This window comes from Ornithodoros turicata, chromosome 3 (genome assembly GCF_037126465.1).
Source record: "Ornithodoros turicata isolate Travis chromosome 3, ASM3712646v1, whole genome shotgun sequence".
NCBI lineage: Eukaryota > Metazoa > Arthropoda > Arachnida > Ixodida > Argasidae > Ornithodoros > Ornithodoros turicata.
The window spans coordinates 35,535,546-35,546,414 of NC_088203.1; the positions used below are offsets into that span (position 1 = coordinate 35,535,546).

Consider the following 10,869-nt stretch of genomic DNA (forward strand, 5'->3'; position numbering starts at 1 on the left):
CATTTGTGGACAAGGAAAACATTTGGACCTGTGTATTTTGCTGCGAGGTGCACCGTACAAGGCAGAGGACAGCATCAACCATTTCCACCAAGGTTATTAAATTTGTGATAAATTACATATACCTTTTCTCAGTGACTCATTTCGTGGCAAAGTTACTTGGGTGGCAGTTGTGCAATTTTAAGCACACGTTCGAAAAAAATTCGGGTATGGGAAGTGCTGCCTGGTTGAACATGTGGAGTACACAATATAATAATTGGGGTTTACGTCGCGAGAGAACTGAGTGTGGAATACACAGCACAGTGTAATGTTCCTTATTCTGGCAATGCTAGCATGGTTCACGAAGTGGGAAATGTTGCACTACCCTTAATAACATCTGTTGGGCCCAGCAAATAGGATACATATACCCTGATTTGAAGACGCTGTGCCTAACTCAAAAGCAGTATGAGATCGATCCGCGCGTGTTTATTTGCGGAACTATTATGAATGAAATATGGCCTGTGTGGTATAGAGCAATGCGCACACTCAAGTAAACATGCAAAAAATGCGTATAAGGGCTCTACATGCCGCCGATGCGCTCTACGAGATAAACAACACACTACAAAACTACATCCAACACTTTTTGTGCGGGGCAACTCTAATGAACACTTTCATATAACTGACGAATGGTTGAACGAATGCAGTTCGAATGGTGACGATACATTCCTACGTCGTTCATTGCAATCACGCTATGATGCTGCACAACATATGTATCTCGTGTAACAAGCCTGGCAATTGCACGATGTGCACACGTGCAGAAATAGGGTCTTCTTTGTTTGAAGACCAGTCCTCTGCAGGTATATGCTCAAACGACCACCAAGTCTCACGTTGTTGCTCAATCGCTCCCATTCCTGCACTTGCAGTAAAAGCAACAAACAGGTCGACGTGAATAGCAGCTGAAGGGTTGAACTGCGAGGTCTCGAGTACATAATCACAATTTCACGTCGAAAATAAATGTTGTTGATGTGAGTTCGAGTAGTAGGTACTGGACTCTCACAGTGCACAACGCTCAACTGTCCTGAACACGATTTAATTAGCAATTAGAGCTAATTGGGACCCCCCACATTAATCAGCACCCTCCAGGAAGCCACCACACTAATTGGGGAAAGTCTAACTCGTGTCCAGACCAGCTGAGCGTTGTGCACTATGAGAGTCCATAAAAAAGAAAAATAATAGGCAGAAAATAAAATAAAAAGATGGAAATAGAGTGGAGAGAAACAATTTATTCGAAAATCAACGATGCCGCGGCGAAGAAGCCGCTCCGCAACACCCGAGTGACCAGCGCCCGCCATGTTGGTAGTTTGCACCCAGCAGTTGCAGAGATCGACGACAGGTGGCCACGTAGTTGCAAGGCATCACACCAGATGCCGTCACCGTCATAGCTCTAGACGAGAAAGACAGAACAAGATACTAGCGGCAGGTAAAAATGACAGCACTGCTAAACAAGTCTAGGCATGCGAGAGAAAAGGTCTAACCGCTACTGCTAAACAGAAAACAGTACACATCGGGGAAAAAGGCTTACGGGGACGATCGCTTAGGCCTAACCACAACACTACGCAGCTAACACAAGGCGGGAACCACACATCGCTAAACATGCGTCAACAGGCTTGCTCACCGCAAAACAAGTCTAAACATGCGAGAAAAGGCTTACGGGGGGCGATCGCTTAGGCCTAACCTCAACACTACGCAGCTAACACAAGGCGGGAACCACACATCGCTAAACATGCGAGAAAAGGCTTAGCACGAGCGCGGTCACCGCTAAACACGGCAAACATACGAGAAAAGGAGCGCGTCAAATCACTCACTCACCTTTTCCCCCGCGGCAACTTCCAGGCAGAAACTGAGCGAGCGCGGAGAACATACGTCTGCTCTCTACGAGAGGCAGCCAGCAACTGAGCGAGCGCGCGGAGCGCACGTCCGTCTTCCGCGACGGTCCGAGAGAAACTGAGAGAGGCGACGCGCAGCGGCAGCTATGGATGCGCGCGCGCCCTCTGCTCCACCCGTCCGCGCATGCGCGCGCGCTGCTAGCTCCCTCTGCGCCGGCCGCGGGTGTTTTCGGTTTCGGCTCTCTGCTGCGCGCGCGCGCGCGCTCCTAGCGGCGACGGGTGGCTTTTCAGTTTCGCTTTCATTCTCCGTTCTTTGCGCGCGCGCGTTTATCTGTATAAAGGCAGCGCGCACCGCGCTCGCGTCATCATTCTGACCGATACGTGGAAAACGCCATGTGTGGTTTATTCTCCTGCGTTTCTCGTCGTCGCAAGGAAAAGACAAAAAACGAAGAACTTCGCGAATTTATACGCGGCATCGTGGAGGAAGCCTTTCAAGTCCACCGTCTGGAATGGTTGCAAGCACGTCAAGAAATGTGTCAGGACAAGATGAAGACGCTCGACCGCATCTTAGCGGCGGACAGACTGGCGAAAAAGAAGTCCAACTTTAGCCTGGACAATCTGTATTGGGAACGCAGTTCCGATTTAGAGGACGACGACGAGGATGTGTAAATAAAAGCGATGCATTTCTCCTCGAGTCTCAGTCTCTTCTTTCTCTTCGTGCAACGTGTACGCACGCAACATGTCTTCCCCCAAACCTTTTCGTTTCCGTCATCCTTTTCGCTGTATCTTAAGCGGTCCCTCCATGTGCGGCAAATCTACGTTCGTTGCTAACGTGCTGAGGAACCTGAACGACGTGGTGGACAAGCCTCCGTCACAAATATTCTACGTGCAGAAATATGCTTCGCCGAGCATGCAGGACGAATTCGGGGACTCCGTAAAATTTACCAAGGAGCTACCGCGAGAGTGGGACACGTCGCGCGCTACGCTGATCGTCGTCGACGATCACATGACCGACGCCGGTTCCTTGAAGGAGGTGACCGATCTTTTCATTCGGGGTTCTCACCACGCCAACGCGTCGATCTTCTTACTCGTTCAAAACATCTTTTTCGACAGTAGCCATTTTAGAACAATATCCTACAACGCCAGTTACGTCGTCCTGTGGCGCACCGTGCGCAGCGTGCACCAGATGGAACATTTCGGCCAACAGCTATTTGGCAGAAAAAGATTGGAGTATTTTCTGGACGCATATAAACAAGCGATGTCGTCGCCCCACGCATATTTACTCGTGGATCTTCACAACTATACGCACGAGGATCACAGGTTGCGTAGCAATATCTTTCCGGGAGAACGTCAATATATCTACGCTCCGAAATGAATCTCCGCCCTCACCTCACTTTACTCAAAGTACTCTCCACTCTACCCCCTCCACGCCGCCGCGACGTCTTGAGACGTTCGTCCTCGTCCGACATGAAACACCTCTCCGAAATTTGCCTCAATGTATTGAACGGAAAGGTGGCTCTAGCTCCAGATACGTTCGCGCGTTTGAAGAAGCACAAACGCTTTTTACGACGGCTCGCCTACAAAAAGATTCACAAGAATCCGCAACGTTTGAAGCGCTATCTGTCTCAGCAGCGAGGACAGGGCGTTCTTTCGTCGGTGGTTCCTCTCCTGCTTTCCGCCGTGTTGAACCTTTTCGCCAATGGCCAAGAGAATTGAAGTGACCACCTCCTCCTCCTCCATCGGAAACATTCTTTCCTCGAAGGAGAGTGACGACGTCAAAGTGAAACTCATACTGCAAGCACTGTATCGCATACTCAAGCAGTACGGATTTGACCCCTACGACAATAAAAACAAGGCGTCCGACGCTACAAATGACTTTGACTATTCGCTCCTCTCTCCAGAGGTGGACGAAGAGGAAGCGGAAAGGGTCGTCTCGGAATTAAAGAAGGTTCTTTCCTGGGATCGCGAGGGTTGTGTCTCCGTGTCGGGCAAGCCCATCAGACACTCCTCCGTTTACGAACTCGTCAATTATTTGTTGCAACGTAAGACGGGAAAGAAACCTTCCTGGTTCCCCAAAGTCTCGAAACTATTGCGTCTGATTTCTCTACCCAAATCTCGCGAGCCTCAACAGCAGCAGCAGCAGCAGGCCTCCATTGCGTGGACGACTTATGGAGGGATATGAGAAACCAGAGGGTGGTTTGGGGGGTGTGGAACGCTATAGAAAAGCGCATCACTTGAGCAAAAAGAAGGCTCTCGCCATTCTCAGAAAGCTGGATGCCTACACGCTTCACCATCCGGTCAGAAGAAAGTTTAATAGGAGACGCATCATCGCACTCAAGATCAACGACGTGTGGCAAATGGACCTCGCCGATTTTTCAAAATACAAGAGATTCAACGGTGGCTACCGCTACATTCTCGTGGCAATCGATTCCCTCTCCCGCTTTCTGCGCACCCTCCCGCTAAAGACGAAGCGCCCCGCCGAAATGAAAAGGGCCATGATAAGACTTTTTCGGGGAGGTAACGTACCTACACGCATCTTTTGCGACAGAGGCGGGGAATTCTACAACAAGACCGTCAAGGAGTATCTCTCACGAAAGAAGGTACAGATGTATTCTACCTTCTCTCCAGTAATCAAAGCGTCGCAGGCAGAGCGCGTCATACGCACTTTACGCGACAGAATATTCCGTTATTTTAGAGTAACGGGAAAATACCACTTCGTTTCCGCGCTTCCCAAGATCGTGCGCGACTACAACACCACCAAACACAGGACTTTGGGCATCAGCCCGTCCGAAGTCACGCCCGAAAACGAATTGGAGCTGTTCAATAAGATAAATGGGAAGCCCGTCGTACCCTCCGTGAAAAAGAAGCTCAAACTGGGGGATAAAGTGAGGGTCCTACTTCACAGAAAAGGTTTTCATAAGAGCTCGGAAGGGAGTTGGTCGCCTCAGATTTTCACCGTCTCCCGCCTGAGAGACACCTCTCCTCCCGTCGTACACCTGGAAGATTACCGGGGTAAGGAAGTGGACGGATCTTTCTACCCGGAGGAGGTACTCGTCGTAACCCGAGACGCCAATCAGCCTTGGCCAGTAACGAAAGTGCTGAGGAAGAAGCAGGTGAACGGTCAGAGCTTCTCCTTGGTTCGCTGGTTCGGTTACGACAAAGAACACGACAGTTGGGTTCCGAGCAGCGACGTGGTCAAGATTGGGAAATGATGTCGGACATCTACGTCCATCTGCTCTCGAACGCCAGCATGGATAAGTTTCCCTCGAATAAACTCAACGCCTTCACGGTAGCTTTCGATAGTCCGCTTCAGCTCTCGAATCGGTATAAAGTCGGTCTGATGGATCTCAGCATAAGTAACGATTTTTTAAATATCGGCTACGAAAGGCAAGATGCGAAAATCGAGGTTTCTTTCGAGGATACGGTGGAAGCCGGCAGAACTTTTCGTGTCACCTCGGATCTCGAGAGGGATTTGGGAAAAGCCCTTTCGGAATTCGACGTTTCTTTCGCGTACAATAAATCGCGATACGACTTCGTCTTACCCGTGGACGTGAAAGCCGTGGAATTGGACCCTCGGCTCGCGCAAGCGCTCGACGCCTCGCTAGCGTCCCGCGAAGCAGGTCGTGCGGTGAAACCCCCCAAATTGAGCGAACGCGAAGCCACCTCCATCTTATTGGAGCACGCCGCACCCGTCGCTTTCGGCGACGTCACTCTGAATTCGGAAACCACGTCCCTACGGAACACACTCAACAAGTATTTCCAGACGCACAAGCTGGACGCCTCGCTAGAATTCGCGGATAACGTGTACTCTCTGAAAACACCGAAAGGGTTGCACGTACCGGAACCCTTTGTCAAGCTGCTACATCTCACACCCGTCGAGGGACACGAAGAAACGCTACGCGTCTCTCTCCCCGTAGCGCGTCAATTTTCTTTCACGATCAAGACGAAAATTCCTCGATCTTTGCAAGTACATCTGCCTCCCGGCTATTATGCGACGCCGCAAGCACTTCTAAATGCGATTAATCAGCGCGTAGGCGAACGCGCGCGCTTCAGCTTCGACGGAACCGAACAGAAATGTAAAATTCGGCTTTCCGAGGGCACCTCCACCCTAAGACTTTCCGAGTACCTGGCCGTGCTTTTGGGCTTCGAATCGCGTACCGTGTTCACGGGGGATGAGGATGCCACGAGCTCCGTCGAGGTACTCCTGGAACCCCCGTTTCACAACATAATCGTGTACACGATATCGTGGAACCCACGTACGTGGGGAGCGGGAAAAAACCGATATTAAAAATACTACCCTTTTATTACGAGAAAGACAAGCACGTCGTCACCTACACGTTAGATAACATCCAGTATTTTAACCTGTCTCAATTCGAAATTCCCTCAGTGACGATCGTTCTCGCGGACGAAACGGGAAGACGTTTGCCGTTGCGGTCCAAAGGCAGAACCAATCTAACGTTGCATTTCAAATATGTACCGTAATTCCCCCAAAATAATTCCCGTGTACACGGGACCCCTTTTCCAACGAGGGGGCGGTGTGTTGAGCAACATATCCAAGTTTATCGTTCCCATCTGGCAGCAAATAAAACCGATCGCCAAGAGAACGTTGAAGCGCTTGGCGCGGAATTTGGCCGATGGCGAAGGAATATCGCGCGCAGTAAAAAAGACGGCCATAGCAACGGGGAGAGACGTGCTGGATTCCATGGAGGGCTCTGGAAACAACAACAACAATGGAAAGAAACGCCGCAAAAGACAACAAAAGGCGCCGACACACGACGCACCTGCAGATATCTTTGGTACGCCGTGAAGGTCACACATCCGCTGTGCGCGCTCCGTCCATCATGACGTCAACGAAAGCAAAAATACAGACGCAACGGTCACCGCATTGTCTTACGAGTGACGTGATGATATTCGAACCCCCCTCCATTCAATACGGCGTGGAAGATACTTCGTACCAACTCTTTTATCCGGTCAACGGGGTAAATAATTCCGTGATCGAGTTTTGTATTCAAAATTTGCAAAGGGCACACTTGGATCTCTACGGCAGTTTCGTGTCTTTGACCGTGCGCATTGTTCGCGACGACGGGGAAGAAATGGACGAGAAAGATGTCGTTTTCCCAATAAACCACCTGTTGAGCGGCATGTTTAAGACGGTCACCGTTTACGCGAACAACAAGCTCGTCAGTTCCAACGAGTTGTACGCCTACAGGAGTATTTTGGACGTCGTGCTTCATTCCACGCCCATGGCTCAAGAAACAGTGCACGCGGCTGGACTCTATGTCGAGGACGACGAACATTTAAAGGACGATTACGACGTCTCTTCTCGCGGTCCGAAACAACGTTACGAAGCGACGAAGGGTGGAAAATACTTTAACCTGGTCGGACAGATCAATACCGACCTGTTTCAACAGCCGCGCCTGATGGTACCTGCCGTCGAAATTCGCGTCGTTTTCCTGTTAAACAACGACGAATTTAAACTCGTATCGGTCCCCAAAGACAAGAAAACGTACAATTACGAGGTGGACATTAAAGAAATGACGTTACACTTGAAAAAGGTGACGCTGGCACCTTCCCTATTTTGGAATACGAGCGGCGGCTTCAGACCACGCCGGCCATCTACGTGTTACGCGGATTGGAAACCAAGGTGCGGAGCTTGAGTGCCGGGAGCTTGGACGCTCACTTTGAAAACGTTTACCCCGAAAGGGTGCCTTCCAAATTATGCGTCGCCCTGCTCGCCACGTCCGACTTTCTCGGCGACATCCAATCGAACCCCTACAAATTCCGTCATTACGACCTGTCTCATTCGATGCTCTCCGTGGACGGCCAGCAAGTGCGAGCCGAGTACGACTTTCAGAACGACCTCGTCAAAATTCCCTACTTTAACTTCTTGCAAGAACTGGGAGAGAAACATTTCAAGTATAGCTACGAGCGATTTAAAACGAACGGGTTCCTTCTCTACTTCAACTTGGACGTGGACAAGTGTTCTTCTCCTTCGCATTTGAACGAGTGGCGAAAAGGAAACGTTCGCCTGCAATTACGCTTCGCTAAAGCCCTTCCACACGCGGTCACCGTCCTCTTGATTTCCGAGTGTCCCAAGCTCATGTACGTCGACAAGGACCGTACGGTCACCTTCCCATAAGAAAAGATGTACGAGAGCGACATCTTGGAACTCGTGTCCCTGAACCCCCTCGCTTCCTCCATGCTGAGAGGCATTTGCGCTTCCGACGAAGCCTTCGTTTTACGCAAGCCCGGCTATTTAATCATCAATACCGAAGAGCGAAGAAGGCGCGGGCAGCACTGGGTGCTCTACCTGAAAAACTACGACGGGTCTGCCGTGTTTTTCGACAGCTACGGACTTCCCCCATCGAAGCAAACCTTCGAAAGACTTTACCTGTAGTGGACGAGTATAACGACAAGTGTATTCAATCGCCTTTTTCGCCTTACTGCGGGCTTTTTTGTATCTACGTAGCCACGCGCATGTCGAAACGCTACAGCTTGAAAAGTTGTGTATCCATGTTTTCCTGTAACCTCGAAGAGAATGACAAAACAATAAAACGTCTCCTCGTGAGCGAGCTCGTTTCGTAAAAAATAGTATATTTATTCACGACATACACAAGACCCTTGCGAGACGATCTTCCAACGTGCTGACCCGACGCTCACCGTCGTCGCCGGTCTGCACCGTGACGTCGAGGGATGTGTGGAGAAGCCAGTAGCGACGGACGATAGGTCGGTTGAAACCCGCGTTGATGAGACACGGGTCGACTGTCTCTCCTCGTCTATACTTCTCCAGCAGCTCGAGCTTGTAATCTACGAAACGCTTCATTTTCTTTGCAATCTTCCCACTGACGGTGAACAGACGTAAGGGTATCGTCTTGAGAATCGAGCGAAAGTCTCCCTCGCAGCTATCGCCGTGAATATAATCGCGTAATCGCAGCAAGTCCCGATACATTCGTGTTTGCACAAAGGTGGCAAACCTCTGCTCGGGCGTCATCATGACTGAGACGGAATGAGAGTAGACAACCTTTTTTTTTATTTCTCGTTACACATGAATTAGGCTCCAGCTTTGGTTTCGTAGCCGGGAAGGCAGCCCAAATACGGACGAAGGCTCGAGTCTAACCAATGGCTGGGGTTTCTCGACCAGAGTCCACCGCAACGACAGGTAGTCAGTTGATCGCCGATTCGCAAAAAGAAGGTCTTTGGAGGAGGCTTGAAGGTTAGGACCAGGGGTAGATCTCCCGTCAGTAGCCATTCGTAATCTGCAACGAAAGGAGTGTGAGAAACGCCTGTTTTTTTTAACTCAAACACACACACACGTACAATCTTCTTCAGTCACAGAGTGACACTGATGGTCCATCTTCTCCATCTTCCTTCAATAGTCGAAGTCCTTCGCAACGTACGTCGAACGGTACCGTCCGACAGCCGAGAAACGGGCGAATCAATCGGTCCGTCCAATGCTTTTGCTCTGAAAAAATGTGAACGATTATAGAACGTATTAAAAAATAACGAGGAAGCGTACCTTTGGACCACAATCCACCACAATTGGTACAGAAGAAGCGGGCGCTGCCAATCTCCCGAAATATGTGAGGCGGGAAAAAACCGACTTCACGCGCAGCAAAAGTGTTGTACACTGGAAACGAAACTCTTCAAACATTTCGGCGATGATGACGTCATGGGTATTACTTACGAGGATCTACCAAGCTGATCATGATGGAATGACGATCGACCATTCGCTTCGACGTTTATAGTAAAGCTTTGCCTCTCACTCTCTATGACGTCATTGAACGTGTTTGAACATGTTAAGACGTGTTTGAACATGTTTGGACATGGGCGGCGAAGTCGCCCCTGGACACACTCGTTCCTCTCTCTTCCGCTCTATGACGTCATTGAACGTGTCTGAACATGTTTGGACGTGTTTGAACATGTTGTGACGTGTGTAGACACGAACCCCGCAATACGAAAAACGTCACGCAGTACGAATTAGACTAGTGGTTAGTGTGTCGCGTCCAGTGTAGAAGGATCCTGGGTTCGAATCCCACTCTGGGTCTTCTCGTCGTCATATACAAGTCGGCCCAGAGTGTTAGCTAGAAAATAGTGTAATGTTTTATTCAACGTCGATGGTATTATCATTGTCATATGCGACATCGCAAAAAGGCGCGAAAGACGGAAGGCGGGGTGGTCAAAGTACAGACGACACCGTTGCAATGCGAGGAGGAGGAGAGCGGTGTAGCGACTATAAAAGGTGCGCTGGTTCTACGACGATTGATCGAAAGCCCACGAGGGGCACCCATCCACGACACGAGGCGTTTCGTGGACCAAAATGTAAGTCGACCGTCTCTGCTGTGAGAGTGTATTCTATGTATAGCATTGTTTTTTCAGGAACCAATAGCCGCTGTCACCGCATGACACTGAACACACACACACAGGGACTCACCCCATCCTCTCTCATCATCATCATCATCAATCTCAAGCGTTCCTCAACTGAAGGGAAAAGTGAGCATTGTTTCGTGAGAGGAAATCTCGTACTGATTTTGTTTGACCGCAGTGCCACGCTGTCTCGTATGTCAGTACGACCCCATCGATGCCATGCTCGTGGCCGTAGAAAGAGAGCACGAAGCTAGAATAGAAAATCTCGGTAATAGCCCAGTCGTCCTTTCAGATGACGACGACGACGACGACGACGACAGAGTCAGTAGTCCGCCTTTCGTAATACCTGAAACGGACGACGTCGACGAACCCCTAGATGGACATGACAATGCAGACGAATTGCTCATGTGGGAAGGGGATCAGTCGTATGCAGATTTCATTCCTCTGTCTGGTAGGGTTAGAGATGAATCACCAGATGCAAGCCCAGAATTTCAAAACGAAGCTGAGCCTGTCCAGGGACGTAGAATCGTTGAATTGCGAGAACACGTCGTAGAGAATCATCCCTCCGTCACGGAGAGACGATTCCTTCCTTTTTTTGTCACAGATGAGGCATTTGACAGAACGGCTACTAGGTACACGCTTC

The 10,869-nt window shown here is 49.9% G+C and overlaps 2 long non-coding RNA genes across 2 annotated transcripts; both read right to left on the reverse strand.

Annotated features, from left to right (window-relative positions):
- Positions 1-1,244: 1,244 nt before the first annotated feature.
- LOC135390214 (uncharacterized) lies at positions 1,245-2,117 on the reverse strand. Its single transcript, XR_010421778.1, has 2 exons — positions 1,846-2,117; positions 1,245-1,420 (listed from the first exon to the last, which is right to left on the reverse strand). It is a non-coding gene; the product is annotated as an uncharacterized LOC135390214 (long non-coding RNA).
- Positions 2,118-8,925: 6,808 nt separating this feature from the next.
- LOC135390215 (uncharacterized) lies at positions 8,926-9,551 on the reverse strand. Its single transcript, XR_010421779.1, has 3 exons — positions 9,379-9,551; positions 9,180-9,324; positions 8,926-9,118 (listed from the first exon to the last, which is right to left on the reverse strand). It is a non-coding gene; the product is annotated as an uncharacterized LOC135390215 (long non-coding RNA).
- Positions 9,552-10,869: the final 1,318 nt, after the last annotated feature.